The sequence below is a fragment of the Athene noctua genome, chromosome 1 (genome assembly GCF_965140245.1).
Source record: "Athene noctua chromosome 1, bAthNoc1.hap1.1, whole genome shotgun sequence".
Lineage (NCBI taxonomy): Eukaryota > Metazoa > Chordata > Aves > Strigiformes > Strigidae > Athene > Athene noctua.
This window is the reverse complement of record NC_134037.1, coordinates 68,724,480-68,736,849: the sequence shown is the minus strand read 5'-3', so window position 1 is coordinate 68,736,849 and position 12,370 is coordinate 68,724,480. Positions and strand designations below refer to the sequence as shown.

Sequence of the window (12,370 nt, the reverse complement as noted above, 5' to 3'; positions counted from 1 at the left end):
CTGCGCGGCCCCCTCTAGAGGGCCGCGTGCTACGTGGAGAGCGGGGGGTCGGGGCAGAGCCGTGCCCGGCGTCTGAGGCGCCTGGCGGCCAGGCGGTGGAGCCGAGGCCGGCGCGGGGAGCCCCGGCGCTGTATTGTTCTCCCTGACAGATAACGTGATCGCGGCCGGGCAGGAGCGAGGGGGCGGAGGGGCCGGGGGAGGGAGAAAGAGGAAGCGGCGGGAGGGGGAGGGAGGCGGCGGGGGGAGGGCAGGAGGATCCCGCGTCCTCGGAGGAAATTCTCGGGCCGGGAGGGCGCGCGGCAAGCCGGGACTGGCTCTCCTGGGAGTTCCCTCGGCGGGGGGGCGGGGGGGGGAGCGGCGATCTCCGCCGGCGGGCAGAGGCCGCGGCTTGGCCCTCCGCAGCCCTGCCTCCGCCCCGCGCTCCCGGCCGCACGGCGCGGCGCAGCGCTCCCCTCGCCGCCGCCCCGCGCACACACACACACACACACACACCCCCGCGCGCACACGGAGGGGCGGGCGGCGCCCATCACCCCGCGGCCGGGCGCTGCCGGTCGCGCCCCGCCGGCTCCCTCGCTCCCTCCCTCCCTCGCTGGCTCCGCCGCCGGCGCGCGGGGGGACCCGGTGACGTCACGGGCGGCGCGCTCCCCGCGCTCGCTCCGCGCTCGCCGCCCCGTAACTTCTGTTCTGGGAAGTGGTGCCAGGAATAGCCCGGCAGAGCCGCCTGCAGCGCGGAGCGCTCCCTCCCGCCGCGGCCAGGGCGGGCGGCGGCTCCCGCGGCCTCCGCCTCTCCCCCCCGTGCAACACCAGCCCCTCCGCCACTGTCAGCATGATGGTGATGAGCCTGTCCAAAAAGAGGGGAGAGCAATGACCTGCCTTAAGATAAACGCGTGAAACGGGCGCCCCTTGGCCGCTGGAATATCGCTGTCTGTCTTTATATATAAAAGAAGCACCGCGAGCCACCTCACTCCAGGCGAGCCCTTAGCCAAGGAGCAACACGAGCGCCCGGCGGGATCAGCAACAGCCGCCGCGCCAAGGGCACCGGGAGGGCTCCCCGCCTTCCTCCGCCGTGACTTTCCAGGTGAGCAGCAGCGCCTGCTGCGGGCAGCCCCCTCCTCCCTCCCCTCCCCTTCCCTCCCTCCCTCCCTCCCCGCCCGCCGCCGGTCCCCTGTCACCGGCACCAGCTGACAGCCGCGCCGAGCCGCCGCCGCCGGCGGGGGGCAACTCCGGCGGCGGGGTGCGGGGCGCCGGTGCGGGGGCGCCGCCGGGCCGGGTCTCGGGCCGCGGCTGAGAGGGCTCTTTGCCGAGCGGGGCCGGGGGGGGGGTGGTGTCTGACGCCAGCGCTGCGAGTGCCGCCCCAGCAACTGGCCCCGGGGCTGCAGGGGTAAATGGAGGGCAGGCGGCGGGAGGCGCGGGGGAGGGCGCCGGCGGGGGAAGCCGGCGGGGCTGTAAAACGGCCGGACCGGTAAGTCACCTCTGTGGCGGCGGCTCTGGGCGCTGGCGGTCACCGGCACCGTCCCCGGGGCACCACGGCCGGCGGCCCTTCTCCTGGCCCGGCGCCCCGCTGAGCCGGCGCAGGAGGGGGCCGGGGCCGGGGCCAGGCCTTTGTCGGTGACACGCCGTTAGGAAATGTGGGGAATACCCAGCTTGTAAGTGTATGCAGATGAGGAGCAGGCTGCCTTGCGTAATCCCCTCCCGTGGCGGGGAATGGGCATGGTCACCGCCGGGGAGAGGCGCCCGCGGGGGGGCCGCCCCGACGGGGCGCTCTCCGCGGCCTCCGGCGCCCTGCGGGGGGGGGCGGGAGGGGGCACCCCACGGGGGGGGGGCGGCTGGCGCCCCGGGCCACCCGGCGCGGCGGCGGCAGGCAGTGCGCCCCGCGGGGGGGGGGGGGATGGCTCCGGCTGCCGGCACGTCCCCGCGGGGTGCCGCGGGGGGTCGGAGCGCACGGGGGTGTGTGTGTGTTTGTGCGGGGAGACCCGCCGGTGTGTGTGTGTGTGAGTGCGTGTGTGCGCTGCGCCGCGGTGACTGTTCCCTGAAGTGGGTGGGACGTTGGCCCGTTCCGGGAATGTTCCATGACGTGTAAACGCCACAGGAAGGGGGTTAACGAAGGGCTCGGCCGGGGCCGCCGCCGGGGCCCTCCCGCCTTCCCCTTCTCCCTCCTTCCCCCGCCCGCCGGCGGGGCTGCCGCGGGGGAGGCGCGGGCGGGGGCCGGCGGGGGCCCGGTCCCTTATGTAACGCGGGGGACGTGTGCGGCCGGCGGTGATTATGTAAGCGGCACGTCCGCGCCTGTCGCATAGGATACCTCACACCGGCACGGCGCGGCGGGGGCAGCCGGGCGGCCAGGGAGGGAGGGAGGGTCGCCGCGGGCTGCCCGCCGCCTCCCTGCTGTTGGGGGCGAGCGGCGCGGGGAAGGGGAAAGCCCCGGTCTAGCCGGGTGATGCCCCGCAGCCCGCTCCGACCTCCGTGCCGGGGGCCGACGCGGCCTTCCCCTCGGTGAGAGGGAGCCCGGAGCCGGGACGGGAGGTGATGTCTCCGCGGCAGGTGGTGCCCCGGAGAGCCCCGACCCGCGGGTGCGGAGGCCGGCGGGGTCCGCGCCGCCTCAGCCCCCCCGGCTCGGCCCGGGGTCTCGGCCGGCCGCCGGCCAGCGCGCCTTGTCTCTGCGGGCAGGCGGCCGGGGCTCGCCCCGGGACAACGATAAAAGTCCTCCCAGCTTAATTTCCCAGAAAAAGAGCTCCCTGTTTTTCCTATTAGTTGGCAGTGATGGTCAAACGTTGTTTAGAATTGGGTTTTTTTTGGTTTTTTTTTTTTTTTTTAAATTTCAGATAGTAGCTGCAGAAATTAAACATTAAAGGTCTTTTTTATGACAGTAATTCTTAAATGCCCTTTTATACTAATAGTAATACTGACGAGTTTTAGAATAAATATTTCGGTAATTAATTTCCCTTCTCATTTTAAAACGAAGTAAACTGTAATATAAAACTTGTCCGGTTTTGTACATTATTAAATAATATAGAAAACGTTTTATGCCTATGCCGACTTAGTCAAGGGTGTTACTTCCCGTCGCCCCCCCCCCCCCCCCCCCCCCCCAATCTAACAAATCCATACTATGAAAGCAGTAACTGAAGTGGTCAGGGTGGCGAAAGCAAGCCATTCATCGATAGGGCTGTGTCGTTCTACTCCCCTGTGGTACTGTGGGTGCGGGCAGCACCTCTGCTCCGCCTTCGTGCAGCTCTTAGCACAAGGGGGCTCCGGTCATCATCAGGAGTTCTGGGGACAGCGAGTAATTACAGCAGTTATTAAATTGAAAGAGCTACCTGTCTAACAAGGTACAGATTCAGTGGGCCCAGTTTTTGAGTTTTGTTGTTGTGAATTACTACTGACTACCAGAGGAATTTGGTCCTCAGGTTATGAGGCCGCGGTGCAGAATCCTCAGTATTTTGATAGTGAAAATGATACGCAGACATACTAAAAAAGTGCATCTGTTTTTAAAGATAGGAGAGTCTCTGCCTCTTAGGTTGGCAGCACGTGGCTGTATTTAGATAGATTCACTGTAACGTGGGGCTTACATTTATTTGTGGTTAGATGTTAAATCTTTCCTTAACCTTCCAGTAAGGGGATATTCCTGAAACTTCAGGTATGGATTATCTGAAGCTTTCTTCATGTTTTTTTTCTTTGCCTCATTTTTCAAAAAAAAAAGTTAGTGGTGTAGGTTCGGCTGAGAGGGTTTTTTCTATGTGAGTTTTAAAAAGTTACTACCGTCATCTGTAAATACCTTTAAGGTTACTGTGGCTTTCAGTTGTGCAAAGGCAGCAGTGATATGGTACAAAGTCAGGGTGTCATTACTTTTGTTGATAGGACAGTCAAAATTTTTAACGTTTTGTAGGGTTTTGTGTTGACATTTTTTTCCAATGGCTATTTGGCATAGCAGTTATATACATCCTGGTCGAGGTGGCACATTAAAACATCTCTACTATGGATAAGAATAAAATTGAGCAGCACTTGTTCCAAAGCACAAATGTAGAGGACTTTTAATTGTGTATGTAAGTCCAGTTGTGTGGCAACAGTGCAGAACGCTTCTTTACAAAGGCAGATTTTTAGATTCTCAAGTGACTAGATTGCCTCATATGTGAGATCTGTTTACAAACCTTCATGTTACTATGAAGACAAAACAGAGAGCCATATGCATTCATGTGGTCCTTGCTGAATAATGGTACATGTGTCTGCTTGAGTGTTTGGCAGTATATCATGTTTAGTTTATGTGGTGGCACCCTACAAGGCCATTCTTTTTTGTCTTTTAACTATTTCTAATACCATTGGCTGGACTCAGTTATATGGGTAAACTTGCGACACTGGTCGGCATGTTTGTAACTAAGCTGGAAGTTTTTAAAGCGGGTTATTTATTGTTGAGCTATATTTATTATATTATTATTTATTATCTATTTATTGCCAAACTTCCCTGTTTATTCACTTATTTAGGTGCTTGTTTTTAACATAATTAAGGTGAACTGTATTTAAACAAAAGTGAAAGTAATGGGTACCAGTTTGTATGTCCCTCTCATCATCCTTTTGGAGTCATCAGCAGGGACGGTTACTGTTAACTACTTTTGAAGTTTAACCGTATCAGGTAAGGTAATGGGAATATAGGAGCTGTTTGTCTGGTAGAAGTAGTTTACTTAGTGAAATACCCATCTAAGAGAAAAATGCTTGCTATTTAAGAGTATTACTGTAGAGTATACAAGTCACAGTTCTGTGACTTGTATTATGAAATATGGCAAGCTGTCTTTCATATTTGAGTATAGTGGGGCTTTGTAATAAGCTATGTTCGGTTATATTGATAGTTATCCATAAGCTCTGTAAGTAGAGCTCAGCAAGGACTACTTCCATGTAGTTCTCACTTGATTCTGCGTAAGAATTCCAGATAAATTGCCAGAGCTGAGTGCTAACTATCTCTGCCTGGTTTAGGTCCTAACATAAATCAGGCCCACCAAAAGCTGGTTCTTCATGTCAGTGGCCTTCACAGAGGGTAAAGAGAGGAAAATGTTTTCTTCATCTTACCTCAGTCATTGAGAAGAGGTGAACCTGACAGTGCATGGTTTTAAATTATTGGTCCTTCTAGCAGGAAGAATGCATAATTATTATTAGATCTGATGGGTTAAAGTCTTCAGCAAGAGTTAATTGCTAATACAGAAGTGTTGAGTGCAGAGGCTGCATACCTTTGTTATTTGAAAAAGGTCTGATAAGTTACGAGGAAACTGCTTTAAAAATTCTTTTATTTAAAGAGGCAGGTTATTTTTTCTTAACAGATTTCTTAAACAGCATCTCTGAAGTAGTACATTACAGATTAAAGTAACTAATTTAACTGTGTTTGTTTTTCCTTCAGTACAAGGAACTACCTAGCAGTTCCTGAAGAAGTGAAGAAACAGCAAGGTGAAGTGTAAGCTAGATGGAAAATGGAGAATAGTATTTTTTACATGTTTCAATCAGTAATTTTGGATGCTATGTTTAATTAAAGTAGCACAGCACTATTGCAGAAGAGTGAAAGTTTCAAGCTGGCTGTGCCATTTTAATAGGAAATAGCAGCTTTGTACAGTTTCTTGTTTCTCTTTTTGGGGCTTAGACATTTTTTATAAGTCATTGCAACAACTGTTCTATTTCAGCAGGAGATATTAAAAAGCAGTTCATTGGGGCCATATTTTTAATTCTCAAGTGAAATTGTAAGACTAGTGAGCCCACACTTGGACCTTAAGAAATCATCAGTGAATTTAAAGAATATGTTGATCTCTGGAAACATCTGATTTTTATTTTTTAATTTTTTACTGGAATAGCAAGTGGGAAGCACCACATACCTCTTATTTTAGCATTCTGAACTTTTGTTCATAAACTAAATAATTGACTTTGCCCTAATTACTGCTTAGGAGTAGTTTGCCCCCAGTAAGATTTGTCCCCAGAAATCTCTCTCACAAAGCTATCAGCCACGGAAAAGGGGTGAGAGGGTATGGGTAGGGGAAACAATCTGATGCAGTGTTTCCAAATCCCCAATGTGAAATAAGCAGAAGACGTACAAGTATCATATGCAGCTTTGCCTGTCAAATTAAAAGTCTCTTTTTTCTTTTTTTTGATTGTCTTGTGATTAATTTCTCATTAATGTGGTCTAAACATAACAGTTTCTTCTTGCTCTGAGGAAGTTTTGTGGATTCTGGGTGCTTATTTTCATTTGTCTTTCAGGCATGTTTTGTTCATCTGCAAAACGGTCGCTCTCTGTTCTCTGTATGCCGGGGTAATAGCAGCGGAGTGTGCACCACAACTGTTTATGGTCACAACATTGTTTGTGTTTCTGTATTTCCTTGTTCTGCCCTGGGCATGCCTCTCTTACTGTTTCTTGAAACTGAATATTGCCTTTTACTTTGTCATAGATTTATATACCAGTAAGCAAAAAACTATGTGTTCTTTTTCTTCTCCTTCTCTGGATGGGGGGGTCTCAGGGCATACCTACCAAAAAATGTACCGCTTAGATGGTAGTGTTCTTAAAGTAATACAGTGTACCAATGTGGATGTAATCATCCAATACGTGGTACATGGTTATGATGATATGACTAGTTTGTATAGTGATTATATCCATTTTTCTGAGTTTGTTTATGCACATTCTATGTTTGACAGTGTAGACTTGGTCGCAACAGCAAAGTTCTTTCTAAAAATCACATAGAAACCATGAGTAATGTAATAATGTAGTTGGTAATGGGTTTATGGCCACTTCATGCACACCTGGGTTTATTTTGTTGCATCTCAATTTTTTTAACAGAAAATTATTTTATTGTTTTCTGTTTTCTTGTGATTGATAGTTCTAATATATTTACGGAGTCTGAAAAATGCAACTCTAATATGCAAGAAATTTCAGCCTACACAAAAAAAAGTATAAATGTAGAGAGTATCACTGTTCTTAAAAACCTAAGTTCACTTCATTGCAATTAAGTTGTAATAAACTGCTGCAGCTCTGGCTAAAATCTCTGATTCATGTAAGCTGTCAAAGGATGTAGAGTATTTTTGAAAGGCATGCTTTAATTGCTGTTGTGTCATACAGGAGGAAGTCAAGGTTTGATTGCTACAGAAAGTTTCTGTTTTAGGTAGTGGTTTATTGAAAATTCCATGCAAAGAAAAGCAGTTAGATAATTTGCATGTATAGTTGGGTTTGTTAGAAAAGTGGAAACTAGAGGAGCAAAAGGGAATTGAAATTATAGTGTCAGGTGACATTTTATAGGTAGCGTAGTAAAGTAGGGTTTGACCCTCATAAGAAAATGCTCATGAAAAAAAGAAAGCAGAAAAAACCCAGATTGTTTTCTGTAATTTATAGTGAAGTTTAGACTTTTTTAGCTACAGAGGTTAGTATTGCTGCTGGCTTGACTGGTCTAATTTGATGCCCCCCACCTCCCCAGACCCTCGTAGTGTGTCTGGAATTTTCCTCTGCTGGGCTTGGTGGTGGACTATCAGAGCTTGGGTGTACTCCTTATCAAGTGATTTGTGAATATGGAGTAATACTGGATGTTTTCTAATAAGCGATTTTAAAAGCTGAAAGAAATATCTAATTACACATTGTAGGATGTAATATAAGCTCAAATAATTTAGTAGAGCAGAATGCTTAATTTTGTTGAAATAATACTACTTAATGAGCAGTTTTCCCATAGAGTAATATCTGTGCTTGGGCAGAAAGGAGCTTTATGTTTAAAAATGTTTAACAGGGCTGATCAGGATTATCAGAATTAGTCTTATTAGACAGTGAGGTTTTCTTGCATATTGTTTCTTTCATTTAAACAAGATAAATGGCCCAATCTCTATATTTATGTATTTTGTATTTGTGGTTCACATTAAAACAAAACATGTGTAGTGTGTCAAGAAAGAATAACATGAAATAATAACTGGGGCTACCCTTTCTTGTCAACAAGATGTGACAGAACTCAGAGCAAAAACTATTTAGTTTAGACCAAAGTCAGTATTCAACAAAGACTTAAGTTGCTGGCACCTATTAACAGTCTTCACAGCTCAGTGTAGTTCATTTTGAGTGTAGTCTGTTCACAAAAGTCCTAAAAGTATGTGGAGTTTCATGTTCCTTGTCTTTCAAAGACAGCTAAAATAGTTCATTTAGCTGGAAAATATCTCTTTGCTCTAACTGTTTTCAGTTTATGTGGGGTTTGAAAGTGATTTTATTTCTTTCCATACAAGCATTAGCAATGAAAAAGAGATGCTCTGGAGTGTAATGCAGGCCCCTGGTTAACTGATGTCTGTGCATGCTTGCAGTGTTTAACTGAGTCCTTTGTGACACCTCTGAACACTGATTCATCTTGAGAGTTGGATTTCTAAAACTATTTTGTTAACTGTGTAGAAGAGAGAATCGAGTACAATTCATAGTCTTCTGTAAGAATAAGGATAGACTAATTTTGACTTTTTCCAATTTAAAATCAATTATGTTTATGAACGCAGTTTCTGAAGGTGCTTATGAAAGGTTTTTTTCCTTGCATTTGTCTGAGACAAAATATTTCTGTAGTGAAAAATGTCTTTGTCTTTGGCTGGACATTCATAGACTCCTACAACCAAACTCCCTATCCTGTTTTAAGTCAATGAAAATTTCTGCACTTTGGTAAAGGTAGGATTTAACTGGCAACTTTGAGACCATAAAGTTGGGCCTCTTGATGCTGTGTGATATGGAGAGAATGTGATACCAGGCTCTTAAAGAGATTTTGCTTCAAAATCTCTGCAAATCTGTGTGAATATAATTTCCAACATTCTTACTAAAATTACGTCAAACAGAGCTTGTAGCCTGTTCCATCATTTTGTGCTTGGTCCTACAATACTAGCAAAATTCTTCTAAAAGTTAGTGGATATTTTCACAGTGCTGATTGGCTAGAATGTTTTTTTTCTTAAGGCTTAAATAATGGGTAAGCTACATGTATTTAATTTTATGAGGTCCAGTTGAATTTCGATACAGGCTTAGCAAGATGTTACTAATACATCTGAAGAAATTCGTGGTAAGGGTAGGAGTCCTTTATATAATATGAAGGAAATTATGTTAGTGAAACGATGTTAGTGAAATCCAAATTCACAGGAAGGCGTTTTGTTTTAGAGCTAGAGTGATGCCAAATACAGTGTTGCTACCTCTGCGATAGGTTGGTATAGTGGTAAAATCTTGGGATGGAGAGAGCAATAAAATTGGTCTGTAAGTTATGTCGTATTTCATACATGTCATATATTTTTTAGCTTTTTAATCTCTGATGTACTTAATTACTAATGAAAAAAATATAAAAATTGTGCTCATCTTTGACCTACTTTATCGTAGTGGATAATGTTAATTATTGGTGAAAAACTTCAGAATCAGCCATGCGTTAGTAAAACTACATAATTTGGAGTAGTAAGTAGGGCAGTTTTGAGTCAGCTGTGTTTTTGTAAAGGAGTAAGGTTGTAAGTTGGAACTGATACACAGTAGTATGAAGGCTCCCATAGCACCTTTCTTTGGTCTGATTTATTATTGACAAGACTTTGGTCTGTGAAAGTTGGGAGACAAAAGGATGACGTATAGTACCTTCATTTTCTCTGCTTTGTTTTTTGTTCAGCTCACTAATAGTTGAAAACTGTTACCATATAGCTGCTCAGTGATTCCATTAAATTATAGTGTTCACTTTGTGGACAAAAATTCATCACTGTGTATGTTGCTCTTATATGAACAAGCTTGTCAGAGAGGTGTGAAAGTAATAGACAAGGAAGTGGAAGCATATCAGATCCTCCAAAACTTCTCTTTTGGAGCAAGAGCAAGGTGTGTTTATACACCACCTTGGAAATGCTTGTCTTGTGCCTGGGTCGTACAGATTTCCACATCCATAGTTCATTAACATGAACCTTCCATGATGGCAGGTTGGCCCAGACACATCCATTTGTAAAAAGCGAAGTGTACAAGGGGAAGAACCTCTACTTTAGTTTTGGTCTGTGTCCTCTATGTGATGCTTTACAGTGGTGTGTCTGGCGTCTTTGCTCGTTCTTCTGTAGTAATGGTGAAGTACCTTTCAGTAGATATACCCTGACTTTCCTTCCCTTGCTCCCTAGATCACCCTCTGCATGGCAGGAAAGAGAAAGACACATGGGACGATGGAGTTCCTTTGCACACACCTCTCCAAAGCTTCAGTGCAGCATATTTTCCACAAATGGAGTGACTATGAGAGAAACCTTTTAATTGTCTTTCTCTCTCACAGCCTTAGTAATTAAAGAAGAAAACAAGGATGCTAAATCAACATTTTTGGATGTATGCTGGTTGAGGATGATGCCTAGAGGGGAAGATAAATAAGATGGGGAGGGGAGGTTTGAATGTGACTGACAGTGGGTTATAATTGCCTACAAGAAGTTATTTTTTGTCAGATCAAGTCTCTCCCTAAGTCCTCAACCTAAATTTCAGTGCTACAGCCCTTAAAACCTCTGTCCAGCCACAAGTTGTACAATCATGTCTTGATGAGTAACTAAGATCCGATAGAAGGCACCATCTTGGATACAGTGGTAGCATCCTCTAACTTCCATTGTTTGACGTCTCCACAGATTATTACACACAGAATACAGTGCCTTCTTACCTTGCTCAGTGCTTGCAGGTATTTCTCTTTACAAGTGCTTATGCACTGTTTTGATTTAATTTAGTTGCAGTATCATTAGATACTGGTCAATAGTTCAACCCACTTAACTAGCAAGCAGGGGAATAAATGAAACCAATTTTAACAAACTCTGTCTTAGTCAAGTGGGTTGTCTGGCAAGCCAAGAGTGTAATAAATAGATTTTGTGGCTATTTACAGACTCACACACACGAAAATGGAGTGCTGTGCTTTCCAGTTTCATTACATAATTCAGACAGTGTCACATACTGATGATGGGATTACACCTGTGTGTTAATCTCAGCCAAAACTGCTTTTTTTTTTTTTGGTTCCTGCTTTGATGTTTTCCCATAAAAATAAACAGATTACACCAGAAAATTGAGGGGTTTTTCTATATTGCATGAAGAAATATTTAAGAATGCATGTATAAGTATATACATATACACTTATGTACATTTATGTGATCATAGCTTTTGCTTCCAGTCATGTTCTGTCTGCTTCACAGTACAATATACCTTGGAATAACTTCATGAGAGCTCACGGTTGCAGGTCTGGCTTGTTTGTCGCTGAGAGGAAGGTTTGTCCTAGATTCAGTGTAGGTTCAACTTCTGCTATTATTTAAATATTAAAGAAAATATTTTAAATAAACTTATTTGCATCATTTCTGTGTATTAGTATTTATTTCACAAGTGTGTATAGATGCATGTACACAGCTACATTTTGTTAAACAGGTAAAAAATTGTGTTAGTTCTCTGTGATGACCTGCTGTGGTTTCACTGGTGCAGTGGGTATCAGAATCTGGGCAGTGATCTTTCTGAAATGTTATTTGGTGTTCCTGGTACATTGCTGATACGATGATGCCAGCAGAGTCAGTAACTGAGCATGTCCCATTTTATTGCCTGTAACTGATTCAGCCAAGGTCATGTCTTGTTGGACCCTGAAGATGTTTGCCTTCTAAGTTGAAGCACTTTGAGTTCCTTTTATATCCTTTTGTTTCTGAAGGACATAACTGTATCACTCAAGTCTAGTCAGAAGGGTAAAGGATTGTTTCTAAGGCCCTGTCACTGGTGATGCATGACAGTCAACTTGTGCGTGGTGCTCATTAACCCTCACGCCTCAGATAGGACACCCACTTCAGCTCCATGGCTGAAGTAGTGGTGCCAGGTCTCTTGGCTGTAGAAATATGACCAGAAAGTCAATCCATGAACAGACTACCTGTGTAAAAAGATTATGCAAATAAAAGATACCATAAAAAACACTTGCATCATGCCAGCACTTGTTATCTTGTTGCTTGACTTTCTCTGGTGTCAAGCGCAAAACCATCTTGCCCTCATCTCACAGTTTTCTAATCAGTGCCCCACAGCTGAGAAGATGACACTAAACTGTGCTTGGCACAGCTTGTGTTACCGTGTTGAACTGCCTCGTCTCTTGTGAATAAAATGACAACCCTGTCATTTTGGATCAAATCCTGACTTCAATAAAAGTGCAGAATGGGAAGTTGTTACTGTTTTTTTTTCATGAGGACAGGATTTTGCCATCAGCTGTAGACAGGACTTGTACTGCTGAAATAGTGCTCCTTGTGACTGTCTCATCCTATAAATGGAAACCTTCAGCATGCGAGGTTTGCTCTTCGTTGGGTATAGTAACACTAGGTGAGAATATTGGAAAAACTGTCTACATGGAAACAGCCTCTGGATACTTCAGGCAGAGAAGATATAAAACAAAAGGCACTCTCAACAGAAATGATTGTTACATTG

The 12,370-nt window shown here is 45.7% G+C and overlaps 1 protein-coding gene across 4 annotated transcripts in view; it reads left to right on the top strand.

Annotated features, from left to right (window-relative positions):
* The first annotated feature begins 287 nt into the window (after positions 1–287).
* HIVEP2 (HIVEP zinc finger 2) overlaps positions 288–12,370 on the top strand; it is a 141,661-nt gene continuing 129,578 nt past the window's right edge. For all 4 annotated transcript variants that reach the window (XM_074896464.1, XM_074896457.1, XM_074896459.1 and 1 more), the window contains exon 1: positions 288–1,078. The gene's annotated coding sequence lies outside the window, so the exon portion shown is untranslated. The remainder of the gene's footprint in view (positions 1,079–12,370) is intronic.